Here is a 21,623-nt window from a genome sequence, read left to right as displayed (position 1 = left end):
TGAGATCCCCTCCTCACCGCTGCCTCTGAAATTGTGCCCTGTGCTTGGGGTGCCTCACACAGTCCCTGTGGTCCTCGGACAGAGGGCCTTGTCATTGAGGGATGGTCAAGCAGACAGGAAAAGGCTGAGAGAGGAGGGTGCCCAAAAGTAGTCATCTCCCAAAGCACCCCCATCCCCTCCAGTGTGAGTAAAGACTGGATGTCTGTGAATCAGTCACAGTCTGTTGCCCCTCCAACTCAGGGTCTTGGTGCTTTTTCACCCCTGACAGGGAGATGCACGGTGCCTCCCTCTCTTTGTGTTCCTGCATTGCACTCCGCCTGCTCCGGCTGCTCAGCAGAGAGAAGGCGCCCTGGGATCTGCCCGTCTTGGCATTTCTTTTGGAGGTGAGCCTGATGGCCAGCACTACCACTACAGGCTGGCTGCCTGCCAGCCCTGTCCCCTTGCATAGCCGCAGCTGTCTGGGATGGTGCCCGCGCCCTGTGCTGCTGCCTGGGCCCAGCCCTTCACAGTTTCAGGCTCCTGCCGGCCGGGTCCTCTGTCACTGTCCTGTGCCTTTCAGGTCCTGGATTGCCTGGACTTGTGTGAATGTAGTCACAGCATATTGGAGATTATTTCAAGGCACCTGCAGAGCGAATGCAGGCAGAGGCATCACCTGGCACTCAGAGGCCTCATGGTCCTCAGCAACGATCCCTCAATGGTGAGAACAGGGCAGCAGCTGAAGCTGTGCTGGGGAAAGCAGCCCCTTGGTCTGGCTGGGCTTCCGGAGCTGAGGCAGCTGCTCCCAGCTCTCCTGCCTCACCTGCCTGAGTGGTTTGGGACAGGCCTTTGGCCTCTGGGGCCAGCAACAGAAGAGTGGGGTTGCAGTGCCAGGGCGGTCTTGGTGCTGCAGCCGTTCATGGCTTCCTAGCACAGCCTTGTGTTCCACACAGGCCAGACTCATATGCAGCCAGTGTCAAGGCCTTCTGGAGCTGCTGGGTGATGCAAATGAAGATGTAGTCAGCATGTCCCTCTCTGTGCTCACAAATATGCTCCAAAACAAATACATCCTGATATCCAGCACCACTGCCCCAAAGCTGGCTCAAGCACTCCTGCTGCTCTTTGACCACGTAAGTCTCTGTGCCCCCTGCCTCAGGTACTGGCTGCTGCCCAGAAACTCTGCCCTGTGGATTTTTCAGCCATTGTTCAAGTGAGCCTGGAGTAGTTGAATCTGAGTTTTTTTCCTATCCTCCAGTACAACAGCCATGTGCAGCTGCTCTCCCTTGGCCTTTTCTGCAAGGTGATGGATTTGGTAGTAGCTGAGGGAAAAAAGCCCCTTGAGTCAATCTTATGCCAGAACCTATGTCCACTTTTATTCCACTGCCATGATGAAAACCGGCATGTGGCAGAGGTGAGGAGCTGTGGGCTGCTGGTGTCCCCCTGGTAAAGAGCTTAGCTGCTTCCTGCCCTGATCACCTCCAAGGCTGCAGCCTCCTCCTGGCCTTCTCACAGGGACACGTAACATGTGTCCTGGACTGTGGTACCATCTCTGCATCTCTGCTGCTCTCCAGGCCTCTCGGGAAACACTGCTTCATGTGGCCAAGTTCCTAAAGAGGAGAGATCTAAAGCAGCTGGTGGAAAAAGACAAGATGTTGGAGTTTACCAAGTGTCTGGTAAGGACAGCCTGGAGAAGCCTAAACTTTGAGAAGCCCCCTGGCCCCAGTGCTCAGTGGGTGGAGCTGGCAGCTGTGGCCCCTGCCCGGTGCTGCACCCAGGGGCGCCAGCCTGTGCCCCAGACGCCGCTCCTTTCCCTGGGCCCTACGGCTTCTTCTCCAGGCTTCTGTGGCCCCAAACAGGGTGCTGATGGAGCCCCAGCCCAGTGGGCGGCACTGCGGCTCCCTGGGCAGCAGCTGGCCCTCTGCCCCCTCCAGAGCCCAGCACCAGCGGCTGCTGGCCGGGACTCAGGGCTGGGTGGGCACGAGAGGCCACGGATGGCTGCAGGCAGCACCCAGCCCAGGGGCAGAGCGAGCCCAACCCTTCCCTCCTGCCGCTCTCTCCAGATGGCACAGGACAGGAGCCAAGTGGCCGAGCACCTACGCCGGGCCCTGCCGTACCTGAAGAACCCACAGGAGCGCCTGCGAGCGGCGGCCATCAGTTTCATTGGTGAGCCCGAGCTCCCTCCCCGCCCCGCCGCAGCTCGGCCCCAGCCCCGGCTGCTGCCCCGGCAGCGGCACCCGGGCCCGGCGCCCTGGAGCCCCGGCTGCCCTCGGGGCTGCTGCTGCCGGCCTCTGGCAGCCGTGCCCTTGGGCTGAGTCAGGATGCGGCAAGGGCCCGGGCTGAGCCCTGCCGGGGCAGGAGGCCGTGTGGCCACAGGGCTGGCAGCGCCGCTGGCAGGGAGCTGTGCCGCTGGGGCCCTGACAGGCTCTGTGTTCCCAGGGATGGCCGGGCGGCTCCTGAGGGGGCAGCAGGAAGAGCTACAGGCCCTCACTGAGGGTGAGTGAGGGTTTGCACTGGGGGCCTGGCACTGGGGGAGCTGCAATGCACGGGCAGGGAGCTGCAGTCCTTGCCCCGGCTACGGAGGGTTTCTCTCCCTGTGTGGACAAGGGGTGGTGTGGGCAGAGCACAGAGAGATTTCAGGGACATGGGGCAGGGGTTTGGGGGGAAGTGGATTTGTGACCAGGACCTTGCGGTTGATCCCCTTGGCCCCTCTCCTCTTGTGGCCATGGCAAGAGCAGGCTGGGATGGCCCTGGCAGGACTTTCTCCTAGAATTCCCACAGATATGGACTCTGATTGTGGCTCTGTTTCCCTCTGTTCCAGCACTTCAAGCCCTGAGGAGAGATGACAACCCTTCCCATTCAAACACAGCACTTCAGGAGATATTCAGTGAAAGAGCTGCAGAACTATGCTCATCTGCTGGCTCAGAAGAACCAGTGTTCATTTAAGACCTTCAGATGCCATGGAAGATGAGACTACACTGAGACCAGAAGGGACCAGCTGGAGCTCCAGGCACTGCTGATGACTGGCAGAGCTGAGCCTGTGGGAAGCTCGCATGGATTCAGCCCTCTCCCTGCCTCTAGATAGCTCCCTCCCTGCAGCCCTCAGACACTGCCCATGCCTTCTTTTTCCCTCCACTCTCCCTCCCTTTTGACAGCTCCCTCCCTCCAGCCCTCAGACCATGCCCATCCCCCTTTTTGCCTCTCAGCTCATCCCCTTTGCTTTGCTTTCCATCAATACACAGTTTGACTTTTTCACTTAAACTGCATCTCTGTGGATCTGAAGGGTCACAAATCCAGAGCGCTGTAACACACAGGCCCCTCCTGCTGTTCCCTCCTACGCCATGTTTCGTGCAGAGACACAGATGTTGGGGGTTAAGTGTCTTTTTTTTTTAATTCTGGCTTGACTGTGGAATTTTTACCCATTAGATGCGGGGACAACCTAACTCTGGGTACTTGGTGGGTGCTTGACAAAAGACAAAGAGTTTGGCTGGGCCCAGGGCAGGAAGGGGGGCAGGAAAAAGGAGGATGGGGACCATTTGGCAGGCTGTCTTCAGCTTCGGAAAAAGAAAAGTTTTTGGGCACGGAGCTGTTGCGGTGGGGAGAAGGGAATTTCACCATCACCCAGACAGAGCTGCTGCTTCTTCTCCTTCTTCCCTGTTTTATGGTGCCCTCACACCCCCTTTCCTGCTGGGACATGTGGCAGTGCCAGGCACCACCACAGAGCTGCTGATACACCTCATCCACTGGCCCAGGATCTCTGCTCATCCCTGCTGTTCCAGCCGATTGTTCCTCAGAGCCCTGCAGGAGCACCGGGACTGCCTGCCCGAGGGGGTTTGTGAAAACAAAGCCTCTCCTCCATCCCGTCTCAGCCGAGAAAGCTGTCACTGGGCCCCTGGTTCTGTTTTCTTGCTAATGCTGTAGTGTTTGCCTTGTTATAAATACTAGTAAAGAACTGTTATTCCTATCCCCAGATCTCTGCCTGAAAGCCCCTTGATTTCAAAATTATAATAATTCAGAGGGAGGGGGTCTACATTCTTTCATTCCAAGGGAGGCTCCTGCCCTCCCTAGCAGACACCTGTCTTCTAGAACCAAGACATGACCTTACCTCATGTACTGGCCAAGGGTGAGATGACATCGTAATTGGGAGAATTCCACTCCAGTGGAGAAGATAGGAGGCTTGGTTCTGCAGTGGAGAGGCAAGAAGGACAAAACGCATGCCTTTTTGATGCAGGGGATGCCCTGTAGGCTCCTCTCACTGGAGCACCATGCTCCATCTCCTGCTGCTGCTCAGTGGCTTTTCACCAATCCAGGTGTTGGTATGTATTATTTGCAACAGCAACTAATAAAATTAGACTTGCTTTGCAATTTTGTGCACAGGCATTTTCCAGAACCCATGACATTATTGGCAATGAGGATGGGATGCCCAGAGCACAAAAACCGATGGTGTTTTGAGCATGTGTGAGTGAAAAATAGATGCATGTTTGAGTGTAGGTAAGAGGACAGGGACAGGGTTTGGGCAGTGGAGCGTGTGGTTGCACCCTGAGCGCGGTAAGAGGACAGGGACAGGGTTTGGGCAGTGGAGCGTGTGGTTGTACCCTGAGCGCAGGCGCGTAGCTGCACCAAGGAAGCAGTGCCGTGGGTGTGTATGCCACGAGCAGGGCCTGCTCAGTGGGGCACACAGCTGCCCCAGGTCAATCTGTTTCCATGGGTCATGTGGTTGCAATTTCATTGGACAGAGTTCTTGCCCTCACTTCTTTTGTGGTCCTTTCAGTGTCCTTGTGTGAGTGCACTGGTGACAATGTTTTGTGAAAAAGAGCCTTGTGCAGTGGCTTTGTCAGTGGAGCGACCAGGCTGGATGCAGGAAGCTTCAGGCTGGAGCACATTATGGCATTAGCTACAAACCTGGACAGGTATTGGGCCTGAAGCATGGGAGGCCAAGGACTTGTGAGGGTGTTGAAATACTGCCGAGAATTTATGCAAACTCCTCTCAGAGATGTTCTAAAGAGTGGCTGACTCCTGCTGGTCAGATGGCTGCTTGCCTATTATTTGCATATTTCTCTTGCTGTTCAAGAGAATGCAGAGCTTGACAAAGAGGTGAAGAAGATGAAAAAATAGAGGAGCTACAAGCTGGTAGGGTGTTACAATGTCAAGCATTTGTAACTGCTGTAGAACAGGTTGAGCAACTCAGGTCGGTATACCAACGATGCTGCTTGGCCACCTGTGGCCAAAGAATGGACTACTTTAGGACAAGCATGCAATCTGCTAAAAGGAGAAGGAATGAAAATTAGTGTCCTGATGGGGTCTCTCGAGCTTTATGTGGGCCAACCCTTAAACCCCAGGATAGGGAACATTATCCTAGAGGGATGCCCAAAGGGATGGAAAGCCTACGGTCATGGAACAGCATCCCTGCATCTGTGGGCTACCAGAATGTGTCAACAACTGTCTCACCTTGGGAAATGCCCTGCTTTACGCCCCACTGGAGTTGCAGGTTTTAGGCACCTTTTATGCAGACAGTTTTACTAACTTCAAATTTATCAGCACAAGGAATAACCCTAGAGCTTGGTGGGTCAATGCCACAATACTGTGTGAGTGGATTTAGCACAGCCTGATTTTTGGTAGCGGGGGAGGGCCACAGAAGCAGTTTCTGTGAGAAGACAGAGGAGAGCGAGGGCCCTTGCTTCCAAACCAAAGCAGCCTATCTTTAGAGGACTGCACCTCTGTCTCGCTTTGAGACAAGTTAGGAGGAAATGTCCTGACAGGGACATCTCCTCTAAAGAAAGGTAGGTTTCGGCACTCTCTGCCCTCTTGGGGTCAGAGGTACAGAAAATGTGCCCTTTTCTGTAGTGCCTGGCTCTGACACCCAAGAGAGCACTGAATTTAAAGCAACACCATGGAGATAACTTTTAAAGTTAAGTGGAGAAACTGGGAATATGAATGTGTAAGTTAAGAGTTTTCTTAAGTCACTGGGTGAGAAAGTTAAAGGTTTAAGCTATTTTAGAAAATAAGAGACAAGATGAAGGACTTAGGGCATTGTCCCTTTCTCCTTCTTCTTCCTTCATCTTCTTCTTTTAAGGGTTTTTGGAGTGAGTGATTGGATAGAAAAAGCCATGCTTTTTGACCACAGTGCTGCGCACAGGTGTCAGGTCATAGGGTCACTAAGAAAAATAACTTACTTGGCATTTCATTATTGGACAAATAGACATAGAAAATACCTTGACAAGATTCTTCGTTCTCCATTTTGCACCTCTCTATCTTAGTGCATGTAGCTCCTTGTACTCTGCATATATGTAATATAGATAAGGAAAGAATAAACAACCAAGTCCGAACATGAGAAAACAGCCTCTCTCTGGTTAATCTCAGTCCTGGGGAAAAGAACTCAACCACCAGTGTCACCTCGACACCTACAGGTCAAGGCCGACGATGTTCCCTCAGGATACAGCAGTCCTGAGGGGTCTCCCCAGAGCTGCCTGATGCTGCCCACTCCTTGTGGCACCAGTTGCTTTCCTGTGGAATGTTCTACCTGCCCCAAGAGTAAAGAGGGAGCTGGAGAAAGAGCTTGCCAGGCTGCTCTGGATCCTTTACCAGAAGGTCTGGTTAAGGGGAGAAGTCCAAGCCGGCTCAAATGTGTAAATGTAACAGACATGCACAGGAAGGGTCAGTGGGAAGGATGATCCAGGAACCATTGGCCTGGCAGCCTGAGCTTGCTACTGTGGAAGGCCTTGGAGCAGATCCTCCTGAGTGCCATCCCATGGCATGTGCAGGGAGCCAGGGGGGTCTGTTGGAGGATGGGAAAGCTCTGTGGAGGGATGGGGAGAGCTGGGTGTCCTGGCGAGATGAGGGAGGTTGGTGTTGGTGGGCGTGTTGGGGAAGGATTTTTCCAGAAGGTGGATTTTCAGGCCTTTGCCCAGGCGGGACTGGAGAACTTGGTGCTTAGAGATACATTCCAGTTCCTTTTCTCCAGGACAACAGCCGTGTGCAGTTGCTCTCCATTCAACATTTTCAAAAGGTAATGGACTTGGAAGAGGACAAAGGAAAAAAGGCCCTGGAGAGAACTGTGAGCCAGAGCCTGCTCCTGCTCTTCTTGAGCTGCCATGAGGAGAACCAGCATGTGACAAATGTGAGGTTTTGTGTGATGCTTGTGGATCTCTGGGAGGGGGCTCTGCTGCCTCCTGCCCTGCTGCCTCCCAGGCTACGGCCTCCTCCTGGCCTTGGCACAGGGATGCAACTCCTGTGCCCTGGGCTGCGATGCCATCTCTGCTGCTCTCCAGGTCTCTTGGGAAATGCTGCACTGTGCTGCCAGGTTCTTGGAGAAGACAGACCTCCAGTGGGTGCATGTCGTTTCAATTGGGAACGGCAGGAAAGAACGACAGGACTCTTAAGGGAGTCAGAACAGGAGAGAATCTCTAGGTTATTGCTACAGCCATGTTATATAGACTAGTTTGTGGAAAGTACAGAAAAGAAACTCTTATTGGTTAGTAAAGTACTACATTACCATCATTGGTCAGTGGGGTTCATCACCCCCCTGACCCTCTCCTGCAAGGAAAACACGGGAACAGACAAACAGCACCTGCAGGCTGTTTTCTGTCTTTGAGGATTGTTTTGAATCCTCCCATGAATTTCCCAGGCTAGCTTCTCAGGCAGGGCTGGCAGGCCATGGGGCCTGCAGCTTGCTCCAAAGCTAGCCTCCATAGGTGCAGACAACAAAGAATCTGTTGAAGATCACCGAATGCATTGTAAAGGACAGCCTGGAAACCCCAGCCTCAGCCTGGAGAAGCTCCCTGCCCCCAGTGCTCAGTGTGTGGGGCTGGCAGCTGAGGCCCAGATGTGATAGATTGGCATTTAAGAAAACAAAGAGAAACACTTAAAGAAGTTAAAACTGCTGGCGGCTGATGGGAATTTCTCTCCTGGCCAACAATTGGCCATTTCTAAAAATTGACAGCAGTTTTGACCATTGAAAAGTGAGATCAACCAGTGAACACCATCTTAAGACTTAAGCCTGGGAATTTCTTTGTCTTTTTGTTTCCTGGCGGTGAAAGGTAACAGAGCTTTAGCTGGCCTCCCGTTCTCCTGCCCAGGCCATGTGGCCCGGGCAGGGGCTGGGCTGGGCCTGCCATGGCTCCCAGCCGGGAGATGGGGCCTGCGGGGCTTCTCTTCGGGCTCTGGCCAGGCCAGGCCAGTCCCTGGGGAGGCTGCAGTTTTTTGCCATGACTGAATTCACCAGAGACTGCCGAGTAAGGAAAGAAAAAAAGCTCTTGACTTGCGGTGGGCTGAGACAATGACCACACTCTCCAGAACAGCCATGAAGAATCTTCCATCGCAGACAACTCCAGCTGCTGCCCCGGCAGAGATCACAGAACCATCTACAAAACCTAGGCAAGATTTTAACTCTTTCATTACCTAGATGAGACTTGCAGATCAATCTTTTTTTTTTTTCCCAGAGAGACAAAGAGAGAATAATCAACATGTAAAGAGATTTTATAAACTATCAGAAACAGTGAAGAAAGGAATTAAGCTTCAGAAAAGGTAGAGAATAAGGAGATGCTTTAATACGCTGAAAATATTTTTCTGTTAAAGCTATAGAGATGGACAATAGTGTTTGAAAAAAACTCCTTTAATTCATGACAGAGTATATTGGGAGGAATGGAGTAGTTCAAAGTGTGGATTTTGAGCAAAAAGTGAAGTAGTTGTGATACAGTGAGGTGCTGGAACAGAGAGGGGAGAAGTAATAGTTGAAGATTTGTAGCTTTGTAGAGGCAAAGAGAAAACTTCTGTTTCCAGAAAAGCTCACAGAGACAAATGAAGAGAACTTTTACCTTTGAATAACTCATCCTTAAAATGACGTCCCTAGACTCATGACCCATAACACACCTTAGAGTGATGTGGAATGGGAGGAGTAAACTGATGACAGATTTTCAGGCAGCTGGCATCAGAAAAGTAAGAAGCTATTAAGAAAATTAGGTTTATTGTGAGAAACTCCACAGATTAGCAGTAAAAGACTTCTGTTTCTCTACAAAGAGTGATGAGAAGACTCTAGCAAGAATTAGAACTGCTTTAAACACCAGGGGTTTTTTGTCTCTATATTGTCATGTAAACAATGAAATGGTTGAGTAGTGGGGGAAAAAAGGAGTTTTCTGGAAGTTTTATTCTAGTTTTCTTATTCTTGTAGTTTTGGTAAAAAACTTTCTTTATTCCTTTTAAGTTTTAAGCCTGTTTTGCTCTTGTTCTAATCCATATCTTAGAGCAAGAAATAAGTAAGTTTTCTAGTGATTTTTTTAGTTGCTGCTTTAAAACCATAACACCGGTGCTGTACCCAGGGGCACCAGCCTGCTCCCCACACGCCTCTCCCTTCCCTGGGCTTCACAGGTTCTTCTCCAGGCTCCTGTGTCCCAAGCCCTGACAGGCTCTGTGTTGCCTGGGATGGCCGGAGAGCACCTGAAGGGGCAGCAGGGAGAGCTCCTGCAGATCTACAAAGGTGAGCGAGAGCAGCAGGCTGTCTGTAGGGCTGGCGGGGGGAACTGCAAGCCCTGGCCTGGCTGCGGGGGGCTCTGCTCCCTCTGCGGATGGGGGGGCAGCGTGGGCAGAGCATATAGACATTTTAGGGGCACGTGGGGCATTCGTGGCCAGCGGCTTCGGGTAGATCCTCTTGGTCCCTGCTCCCTGCTGGCCATGGCAAGAGCCTGCTGGGATGGCCCTGGCAGGGGGCTTTCAGTGGGCCCCCACAGGTCTGGGATCTGACCGTGGCTCTGTTCATCTCTCTTCCAGCCCTTGAAAACATGGCAGATGACATCAGCCCTGCCATCAGAAGCCTGGCAATTCAAAAATTTTGTATGTTCCATGCAGTATAGAGAACTCAATATTCCATCTTTGGAAACCTGCAAGATCAGCTCCACATGGCATAGAGGACACGGTCTCATCTCTCAGGCCTTGACTGGCTGCGCTGCTGGAGCTCTGCTGAGAGCTGATCTGGGAGGCTCTGTCTGCTGGGGCCACCTGAGCCAGCCAGGATTTTATTTTTCTTCAGAATTGTTCTTTCCTTATTTTTGTTTTTGTTTAGTATGTAAATATAGGATGTGTTATAAATACACAGACTCCCAGGAGCTTTATTTTGCTGCCCAAGGTCCACAGGATATCGGGGAAGAGAGGGAAAAGGGTGCTTGTGCTCAGCAACCTGCTGGGGTGTGCAGTAGTGAAGGGAAAATGGCCAGAAGCCACTTGGCCTTTGGTGGTTCTGCTGAAGGCACAATCTCTGTCCCAGCTAGGAAGCACCATCTGTGTCCTACTACCTGTGTGTTGCTGGCCGGATTGCTGAGGGCCCCCAGGTGCCTCTTGATCCAGCTCCTCTGGAGCTCCTTTGGGGCTGCGGCGCTGCTGCCGGGCCAGGCTGGAGGAGATTCTGAGGGGAAGGGGTGCTGGGAGGCTGGGAAGGGATGAGGGGCTGCAGAGGCCCTGACGGGACAAGGCAGTGGGAAGGCACAAGGGGGATGTATGAGCGAGTGGGTGGCAGGAGGCTCCAAGGGGACAAGAGGCCCCTGAGGGGCTGGGGTGGTGGAAGACGTGAGGAATTGGGTGTCAGACGGCATAAGCAGCCCCCGGGCTGCCGCCTGGTTCCTGACACCCGGCTGATCTGCAGCTTCCCCAGAATGCCTCCCAGGCCTGCAGCAGAAGCCCTCGAGGCTGAGACACCACCCCTCCAGGAGGGTGGGGACAGCCCGAGGTGCCCAGGCTGGGCTGGCTGGGGACATGGAGGGCAGGGTGGTGCTGCCAGGCCACGGCCACTGGGTGCCTCCAGGAAGGGGCAGTGGGCAGAGGCAGGGCTGGCCGCCAGCCCGGGCCCTCATGGCTGCCCAGACCACGGTGCTGTGACCAAGGTCCCCCGACACAGACCTCAGGGCCCACAGAGCTGCTGCCACCATGGGGAGGGGGGCGATGTCTCCTCCAGCAGGGCTGCCAAGTTGCTGCTGCCGAAGCAGCTCTGGAGCCCACAGAAACAGCAGCAGAGTGTGCACAGGAACAGCAACACCCTGAATGTCGCCACCTGCGCACTGAGGCGTCCGCAGCAGCCGGGTGCCAAACAGGGGGAGGTTGTGGGCACAGTTGCCTTTGGTTTGGCAAAAGGCTTCAGCAGAAGTGGTCACAATGGCTTTCTCTTGACTTGCAGCCTCACAGCAATGCTTGGCAGCTTCAGCTGCAGCCTGTGCCCCTGACTGACTTGGATGGCCGTGCTTGAGGGCGAGCTCGCCTTCTTGCCTAAGTCAGATGTCCCAAGGCAGCAGCATTGGCGCCATTGTGAGAGAGAGAGAGAGAGACTCAGGACATGAGAACACAGGAATAACCTGTTTGGCTCATTCTTGGGTTTGCTGCTCCTGCCTAAAGTAATCATCAGGAGTATATGCTGGTGTAAAGGTATAGCTGAACACCAAGGACATTTTCTGTAGTGTCTAAAACTAAAACCTTGTGTGACTGTTCAAAGACTCTAAAATCCAGGGTGAAAATGACAGCTTTGGTATGTAAGAGTCCAAGAAATTTTGACATGTGATTTTTCTAGTCAAGGATTTTAATTCCAATGTGTAAACTACAAAAATATAAAAATTTATTTTCATTGGCAACCCCTTTGAAATGGCATCAGTATACCAACAGGTGTACTGGGGACAGTACTTGGCAGTTAATGGCTTCAGATGTGGGAGATAAATATTTTGCCCGGGTTCACCCTGAAGTTCAAGTTTTCCCAGGGCTTTGATTGACTGCTCATTGCAGGTAACTTTAATAAATGCAAAAGGATGTAAAAGCACAATTTCTGGATAATGTGCACTAGAGATAGGGAGAAAACCCTGAAAACAGTCAGCAGGCTCAGGAAAACTTAAAAAAAAATAAAATTATGAATATAATGTAAAAATAGATGTTGCTCTGTGACTGTTCAGGCAGGACTCTGTGTCTGGAGGAAGTGTTTGCCTTGCATCAGCTGTAACACAGATAGACACCCAGCAACTGGAGCCTTGAACATCAGAGACTGGGCCAATGTTTCTCCCTGCAAATGACACAGAAGTTCACACTGAAACAGGACAGTGCCTCTGTACAATCTAACCATCGCAGGAAACTCAGCAGCTGATGGTGTTTTTGTGCTACTGCAAACCCCTTCCATGGAAAACATCATTCCAGGAAGGAGCAACATCATCTGACAGATAGCAAGAGTGGCCAGCAATAGCTCTTGGAGCTCCATCCAACAGCCCCTGCAGGAAGGAGCCCAGCCCCCAATGCATGTGGGCTTTGGCTGCCCTCTGGCACAGAAGCCCCCCAGGGGTACCGGTCTCTGGGGAAGGAGATGGGCACGAGCACTGCCAGGGCTTGGGTGGGGTGTCAGGTCTGCCTTGGTAGGGACTCTGCCACACCTGCTGATTTCAGTGCTGCCAGGCCCCTGTACAGATTCTGTGAAAGGTCCCGTGCCCTTCCTGCTGCGGCTGCATCGGCAGCCCTGGAGACTCCTTCTGCTGCCCTGAGCCTGCAGAGCAGGGCAGCATTTGCTGATGGTTTGAGGTGTTCCTAAAGATCCTGTCAGGCTGTCTTAGACACTTTGCTTTCAACCTGGGCCACTTTGGGGGAGGCTGGGGGAAGCCCAAGGGCAGGTGGCAATGTGTGCAAGGACTCTTCATGACATGTGGTGACATAGGAGCTGGTGGTGACAGGACCACGCCACAGTGCTCGGTGCACGCGACGGGACAGGACGCACCAGAGCGGTGCTGTGAGGAGCCTCTGCACAGCATGATATGCGGATAGAAAGAACTGTATAACTCTCAGAGTAGTTATGAGAGTAAGTATGAATTTATTCAGCGCTGAGGTGCATGGGGGATATCTCCTCCAAAGGCATGCACACCTCGGAGACTTGTTTCTCCCTTTTTATTCTCTACAAACTAGGGTTACGCAGTACGCCTAAAGCATATTCATTTGCTAATCCTGCCTGTCCCCGCTTCATATTAAAATTAGTTCCACACCTATTTGCAGCTGCGCACTCCTCCTTGTTGGTCACTCTGGTGGTCTTCTGGGGGTCTTTGGGGCTGAAGTTAGCATTTTTCCTTCAGCTGAAATTTTTATCTTGTCTCCTTGCGCATGCTCCCTTCAGTTCTTTTGACCCCCATCTTTCCATTTCCTCTGGCTTAGGGGTCCAAAAGAATCCAAGGAAACCCCTCATCCTATGGTGCATTTAGGCTTGTATCCTGTTTACGTATTCCAGCTCCTTACCTCATCCTATAGTCTTTATTCTCTTCCTGCTATTATGGGAACAGTCAGCATTTCATACGGGTTTTGTAGCCCCTTCTTTTACACAAAGCAATTTTATAAATTATTCCTGATTCTTAATTTCTCTGTTTCAAGCGCACTCATTTGTGTCTGACCCGGAGATTGACTGAGCCATTATTCCTGCAGCTGACCTCAAGGCCAGACCACACGACTTGCTGACCTGTGGCCTTGCCAAGGCTTCTCTTCTGCAGGTGCCCTCGAGGGCAGACCATGGGACTTGGTGACCCAGAGCTTTTCCAAGGCATCGCCCATCCCTGAGGTCACTGCCCTTGAGGCCAGGCCACAATTCTTGAGGAGGAGCCTCCTGTCCTTGTGTCAGGATCCTTCAAGACCCGAGTGCAGGACTTGCTGCCGCAGAGCTTTTCCGAGGCATCTCTCCTGCAAGTACCATAAATCCAGTCACTGCCATTGACCAGCGACCCCCAAGAGTGCCCAAGCTGGCCTGGATGGAGGAGGAGGAGGAGGAAGAAGGCCCTAAAACTGCCCCAGCACAGGAGACTGAAGAGGTGCAGCAGTTCAGCCACTGCAGGAGGGTGAGTGGCAGAGCTGGGCCACAAGGCTGAGGCTGCAGCCAGCTAGGCCCCATGCCATGCCATGCCATGCCATGCCATGCCATGCCATGCCATGCCATGCCATCCCATCCCATCCCATCCCATCCCATCCCATCCCATCCCATCCCATCCTATCCCATCCCTGGTAGTCAAAGGTTGAATTTGATGGTGAAAGTTTCAACTTGAAGTCCCAAGGTTGGATTTGGTTGTCAAAGGTTGGATTTATTTGTCAAAAGTTGGATTTGAAGGTCAGAAGTGTGATTGAAAGGTCTCAGTTTGTATTTGATGGTCAAAGGTTGGACTTGAAAGTCCCGTGTTGAATTTGGTGGAATAATCGCATTCCAGCTGACAAGATTTTAGAATCCTCCAATTGCCCTCCCAAATTCCCATCAACAGTGGAAATCCATGGAATAACAGCATCCTTTTCATTGGGAATTTTGAATCCTCCAGCTCCCTTTCCAAATTCCCATGAAAGCCATGGAATAACAGCATTCCAGACATCAGGAATTCTGAATCCTCCCATTTCCCTCCCAAATTCCCACGAAATAATGGAATTCCAGGCATCAGGAATCTTGAACCCTACAGCTCTCCTCCCAAATTCTTATGCAAGAATGTCATTCCAGCCATTGGGAATTTTGAATTCTCCAGCTCCTCTCCCAAATTCCCATGGAATAACAGCATTCTGAGCATTGGGAATTTCAAATTCTCCAGTTCTCCTTCCAAATTCCCAGCAAATTCCCATTGAATAACGACATTCTGGACATCAGGAATATTGAATCATCCAGCTCCCCTCCCAAATTCCCATGGAATAACAACATTCTGGGCATCGGGAATTTTGAATCCTTCCATTCCCCTCACAAGCACTCATGGAATGAGAGCTTCAGGAATACAGGTAACACAGAATGTAGATGATTCGCTACTTTCTGGAGAGCAAGAATCCATTGTGAAATTGAGCACTATTCAATTAATGAATTTTCTAGGAAAGAATGGACTAAGGGTATCCAAATCTAAATTTCAATTTGTTCAACAAGAAGTAAAATATTTTGGACACATAATTAGTCATGGTACCAGAAAATTGAGTACCAAAAGGATAGAAGGAATTCTAAATGTACAACCTCCCCAAAAAAAGAGGGAGGTCAGACAATTATGAGGCTTAATTGGATATTATAGACTATGGATTGAGGAATACACACAAAGTGTCAAATTTTTATATGAAAAGTTTACTGAATCAGAACTTATTCATTAGACTTAAAAATATAATAAAAATTTAGAAAATTTGAAGCAAAAATTTATTTGAGCCCCAGTTTTATCCCTTCCTTCTCTAGAAAAGGATTTTCACCTGTATGTTAATGTGGAGAAAGGAATTGCCTACAGGGTCTTGGCCAAAGAGTGGGTGGCAATCCATAAACCAGTAGCCAAATTAATGGACCCTGTGTCCCAGGGATGGCCAGCATGCCTTCAATCAATTGCTGCAGCAGCCGTCCTAGTAACAGAGAGCCAAAAACTTACCTTTGGGGGAAATCTGATAGTATACGCTCCACACTCCATCCAGACTGTTATTAAACAATGAGCAGCTGAATGGCTAACAGACTCCCGCATTATCCAGTATGAGAGCACCCTCATTCTTTCCACCAATGTAACTGTCACCCTGAAAACTCAGCTTCTGAGCTTGCTGACATAGTTTTCTAAAGACTTTCCCAGAACAGTAACTGTAAACATAGAGATAGGCATACATTCTTTCTGTTACACGTCTTGTGATGGGCATCTCTCATGGCCAGTGCAGTGGGAAAGTGTTATCCTGACCATCCAATCCCCGGCCGTGGTCAGAAACCTATAAATGCTGGGAGAAGAAATAAACTCTCTCTTTCTTTCACCACACCTCAACCTGTGTCCGTGTGATCTATTCATCTTCAGCGGCAACATGTAACCTTGAAAACAACCATACATACCAATCCTGCACAGTTTTGATATGGAACTCCCCCAAAACAGGATCTCATGCACAACTGTATAGATATTACGAATTTACAAACAAAAATTTGAGAAGATCTCCTGAAGAGTCCATTAGATAAAGGAGAAATTCTGTTTATTGTTGGATCATCCAGAGTGGTAAATGGAAAGAGGTGCTCTGGCTACTCCATCATAAATGAGAAACAACTATGTGTGCTAGAAAAAGGAAAATTATCACCTTCCTGGCCTGCCCAGGTAGGCGAGTTATACGCCTTGGAAAAGGCATTGCACAGACTGGATGGAGCTACTGGAACAATTTATACAGATTCTAAATATACGTATGGAGTAGCCCACACATTCGGGAAAATCTGCGCTGAAAGAGGGTTTCTGACATCAAAAGGCAAAGACATTCTATGCAAAGAACTGATACTAAAAATTCTGGAAGCACTTAAGTTACCTGAAGAAATTGCAATAGTACATGTTCCAGGTCATCAAAAAGGGAATTCCAGAGAAGCCAGAGGAAACATCCTGGCAGTCCACGCTGCGAAAGAGGCTGCTCTTGAAGGAGAAGTGAAAGTATACTGTTTCCATCAATAAGATACGCCTGAGAGCATACCAAACACCCTTCCTCTCCCTATTTTTAAAGACAGTGAAAAACAAAAGCTCTTATTGCTGGGTGGGAAAGAAGATCCAGAGGGACGATGGCATCTCCCTGATGGCCGCCAGATGTTAAACAAGGAACTTACTAGGGAAATATTATGGAACCTCCACCAATCCACACATTGGGGACCTAAAGCTTTAGCAGACCACGTCCTTCGAACTTTCAGATGCCAGAAAATCTATGAATTAGTTAACCAAGTTACCAAAGGTTGTATAATACGCCAAAAAGTCAACAGGAAATTAACGAGGAAAACGAGACCTGGGGGAATCAAAATAGCAGTTAGACCCTTCCAATGTATTCAAATTGATTTCACAGAAATGCCCCAGGTCCAAAGATGGAAGTATTTATTAGTAATTGTAGATCACCTTACCCACTGGGTTGAAGCGTTTCCAACTGTCAGTGCCACTGCTCGAACAGTGAGTTAGGCAATCCTGGAACAGATAGTCCCAAGATATGGAATTATAAATAGAATTGATTCTGATCAAGGTACCCATTTTACATCATTAGTATTGCAACAAGTAGTTCATCAATTAGGAATAACTTGGAAACTACATACCCCCGGGCATCCTTAAAGTTCAGGGAGGGTAGAGCGCATGAACCAGACCGTCAAAACAACATTAACCAAATGAATGTTAGAAACTAAGTGGGCCTGGACAAAGTGCCTACCTCTTGCCCTTCTTAGAATCTGGACCCAACCCAGAGCACACTTAGGCTGCTTGCCTTATGAAACGTTATATGGATTACCCTACTTAATCACCCCACATGAAGTAACTGCTAAAGAATGTGGGAATGTAAACGTGCAAAAATATATTCAGGTGATTTCCCAGAATCTAAAAGACTTAAGGGAAAGAGATCTCTTATCCCAGAATCCTCCTTTAGACTTGAGTCTACATAACATCTCCCCTGGAGACTGGGTACTTATGAAATCATGGAAAGAACAGTCACTGACTCCATCATGGGAAGGTCCATTCCAAGTTTAATTAACCACAGAGACGGCCATCCAGCCACAAGAGAAAGGTTGGACCCATGCCAGATGAGTGAAAGGTCCAGTAACAGCACCGCAGGATGATGAAAAGCCACCATGAACCACTGTCTCCAACAACTCTCCTCTATTTCTCTTACAATTAACCTTTGTTATCCCTGTAGTTATTTTATCAGTTGTTGTTGTCTTACTGTTTTGTAATAGAGTATCTAACAATTATTATTCTTATTATTTAGAGAGTTATTAAAAAATCTAAAATCTCATTTCTCCATCAGTAAAAGCATCATTTTCCAGTGTAACAAACTTTCCTCTCCAACAACCGTCTCTTTTCTAAATTTCTTCAGGTGAATCAACATGAATAAAACCAAGGCCAGCTTCAGGTGGGCCTTGCCTGCGTCTAGGTACACTCCCATGACCACCAAGGGGTCTGAACCCAGAAGAAGGACCAGAGAACCTGAGAGGTCTATCTAAGAGTACCATGGTACTTCGACCTTCCCATTGACCCCTGAGTGAGAGAAGAGGAAGTGTGCCCTATTCCTCATACTCTTCCTCTGTATCCTGTGGCTCCCCCTTGCCAGAGCCCACGTCAAATGCTACCAATGCTATCATACAGTGTACCTGACCAAAGGGAACTCCTGCCTTATAAAGAACTCATTCCAAGCACAAACTTGTGTGAATCCCTCTTGTTATAACATAACAGCACTGAGTACATGCTCAGAATCAGGCACAAAATACTGGATTGGCAGAAATATTGGAAATTCGAAACCAAAAAGAAATGGAGAATTTCCTGATCAAGAAAATTGGCTATGTTTCAACTTTAATTATATAATCAAAAAGGAAGATTTGTTGAAAAGAAGAACTTAATGAACTTGGTTTGATCCAAGAAGTTGTAATAACTGAAAAGGAAAACCAAAAAGAAGACAACCCATTAGCTACTGATAAAAATTTATTGATCGATTTAGGACAACAAATTATCAGAAATCTAAATATAACAAATTGTTGGGTTTGTGGAGGGACTTTAACATCAGAAACCTGGCCTTGGCAAGGGATCAGTATTGGACCCCTCGAACTACTTAAACTAGACAATACCCCCTCCCAAACTCCGAGAGATCAAGAGAATTGGCTATTGAAAGATGCCATTCTTGGGGAAGAATGGATTTGGAGAAAGGGAAAAAGATACACTGAGGAAGTTGGAGAAACTGTTAGTAAAAGATACTTAGTAACTGAAGATCACAAAATTTGGTGGATACCAAGAGAACCAGATACTTTTCAGTCAAATAAAAGAATTAAAGCCAATAACTGTATGTTACATCCCAATGAACAACTTTATCAATGCTGGGACCCTAAAAGTCAGCCTTATTCAGTGTTAAAATATGTTCTCTGGAGAGTGGTGGAAGAAAGTCTTAATTATTTTTGGAATATCCCTAGTTAGTCTCTTGCTTCTCCCCTGCTTAATCCCATGTTTTACTCGTTTAATTATCTCAGTTGTACAAAGTATGCCCACTATTCAAAATCTTCAAACAAATCAGCCATCTACCCAGACTACCCAGAAAATCATGAATCTCCACCAACTAAAAAAGAGAGAAAGAATATAAAGGTCCAGCAAGTTTACACCAAAATTAAACAACTGAATACCAACAAAGAAGAGTTATCGACATTTACATGAATGCAAAAGCCAGTGATTGAAATAAGAGAAAAAGGGGGGAATTGTCATCTAGAAAACCCCTCAATTGGCTTTTGCATGTGGGATTGTTTGAAGCTGCTGTTTAGAAGCTGGTCATTGCAGAATTGTACTGGTTGGGTTTTTTTGTGTGTTCCAATTAAATGTTTGATAGTTCTGCCAACGAGATTGTCAATTGTCATAAACATTATCCTGATTTTTGTGGTCCCTTGCTCATTTATTTGTTGCTATTGATACATTATTTGTAAGTTTAATAATCCTTTTTAAGTTTGTCACTTTTGAGGGCTTCAAAGCAAATCCCCTCACCAGCAACATGCAGAATTGTACAAAAGATTTTTAACCTGCTCCAGAAGACTTGTAGCTTGACACCGCGGCAACAGTGCATATCAGTGAAGAACTTTCCCCCCAAAAACCTCAGTTACCCCAATGACAGCAAACTGTTGAAGGAGAACGCTTTACGAGCACCAGTCAACAGAAACTGTAGGGGTGGGACTGCCAGCAATAAGATGAGGGGACAGAGATTATAAAAGGAGCTATGAGATTTGAAGAACTGTCCTTTTAACTGTGGATTAGCTGCAGCAGAGGACCTGACACTGCAGACTATGGCCTACACCTCTTTTAGAGATATTTATAGAAATTTGAGTGCAGATTAGCTGCATTCACTGCAGTGCTGCTGAGTTCTTGCCTTGGGGCCAAATTGCCAGTTCGACGAGAAGATTCCTCAATCCTCAGACCCAGGCCCTTTTTGTTTTTTTTTCTTCTCTTTCCTTTCTTTTTTACTCCCTCATCCATTATCCCTTCCTTCCCCTTGTTTTTTTTCCCTTAATAAACACCCTAGTTTATTTGAACCCCAAAGCTGTGTTTTTTTCCTGACAACTTTTTGTTGCATTGGCCGGGAAATCCTTTTTGGCCATTTTACCTTTTTCCTTCTATCTTGGATTTTTGGGCCATAATCGGATTACACTGAGGAAGAGAGGACCTTCCCCAATGCAGGATCTCGGGTGAGTGAGACCGAATCCCATATGTAAGGGACCTTAAGTCAGGGAAAACCCATTTAAAGGACTATCTCCTTTTATTTTAGTTTTAAAGGGTGAACTCACAGTGGGACCTGTGTGCCAAGTGAGAGATCCATTCCTCCCCACGGGGCTCTGAGAGGGAGGGGATCAAAAGCTGTCACTCTTTAACAGGAGGAGGGACCATTTTGAGGGTGGGGGCGGTGTGAGCCCAATTTTAAAGTTATGAGTGTGCCCCTAAATGTGTGAAGTCTAGAACTCGCTCACCACTCTTAGAGTATTGCAGATATTGTATATTGTATTATATATTATATTATAAATATTATTGTGGAATACTAGATTCTTATATTATCTACTTGAACCTTTTATTTTATTATTTAAAGTATATTTAATTTGGACAGCTGTTAATTACTGGTGGGCAGTGCCACTATTTGTTGGGGTTAGGTGTCCTTTTTTAGTTCTTTTAGTTACCTGTGGAATTTTTACCCATTAGTTTTGGGGACAACCTAACTGTGGGTTCTTGGTGGGTGTTTGACAAAAGACAAAGAGTTTGGCCAGGCCCAGGGAGGGAAGGGGGCAGGAGACAAAGGAGGGTGGGGACAGTTTGGTGGGCTGTCTTCAGCTTCAGAGAAGGACACTTTGGGCGCAGAGCTGTTAGGGGTGGAGAGAAGGGAATTTCGCCATCACCCAGACAGAGCTGCTGCTTCTTCTTCTCCTTCTTCCCTCTTTGTTGGTGGCCTCGCACCCCATCCTGCCGGGATCTGTGTCAGTGCCAGCCAACGCTGTGGAGCTGCTGATACACCTCAGCCACCAGCCCGGGATCTCTGCTCATCCCTGCTGTTCCAGCCGAGTGTTCCTCAGAGCCCTGCAGGAGCATCGGGACTGCCAGCCCAAGGGGGTTTGTGAAACAAAGCCTCTCCTCCATCCCGTCTCAGCCGAGAAAGCTGTCACGGGGTCCCTGGTTCTGTTTTCTTGCTAATGCTGTAGTTATTGTTGTTTGTTTGCCTTGTTATACATACTAGTAAAGAACTGTTATTCCTATCCCCAGATCTCTGCCTGAAAGCCCCTTGATTTCAAAATTATAATAATTCGGAGGGAGGGGGTCTACATTCTTTCATTCCAAGGGAGGCTCCTGTCCTCCTTAGCAGACACCTGTCTTCTAAAACCAATACACTACTGTAAGTTACCCAAAGGTTGTATATGTGTATATATGTATATCCTGTTTTTGATTGGATTTTTATGGCCAGCTTTAGCCAGTACCTTTATTCTTTCAGTTGCTCCAGATAGTATAATTTATTGGATTATCATATTATCATGTGCTGTTCTTTTTAATACTAAAATACCAATTTTGTATTTGGTAATAATATTAATTATTCTTCTTTTAATTTTTGTATTTTAATAATTTAGAGTGTCCAGTATCTTAGGTGGGCAGAGCTGATAGTAAAAGGTTTTAAAATCTTAGGAAATTTGGGGACTTAGAAAGAAAGTTAGGTTTGCCAAGCCCAGGAAGAATAGGTCCTAGGAA

Source organism: Poecile atricapillus, chromosome 1 (genome assembly GCF_030490865.1).
Source record: "Poecile atricapillus isolate bPoeAtr1 chromosome 1, bPoeAtr1.hap1, whole genome shotgun sequence".
In the NCBI taxonomy this organism is placed as follows: Eukaryota; Metazoa; Chordata; class Aves; order Passeriformes; family Paridae; genus Poecile; species Poecile atricapillus.
Note: the sequence above shows the minus strand (reverse complement) of the source record.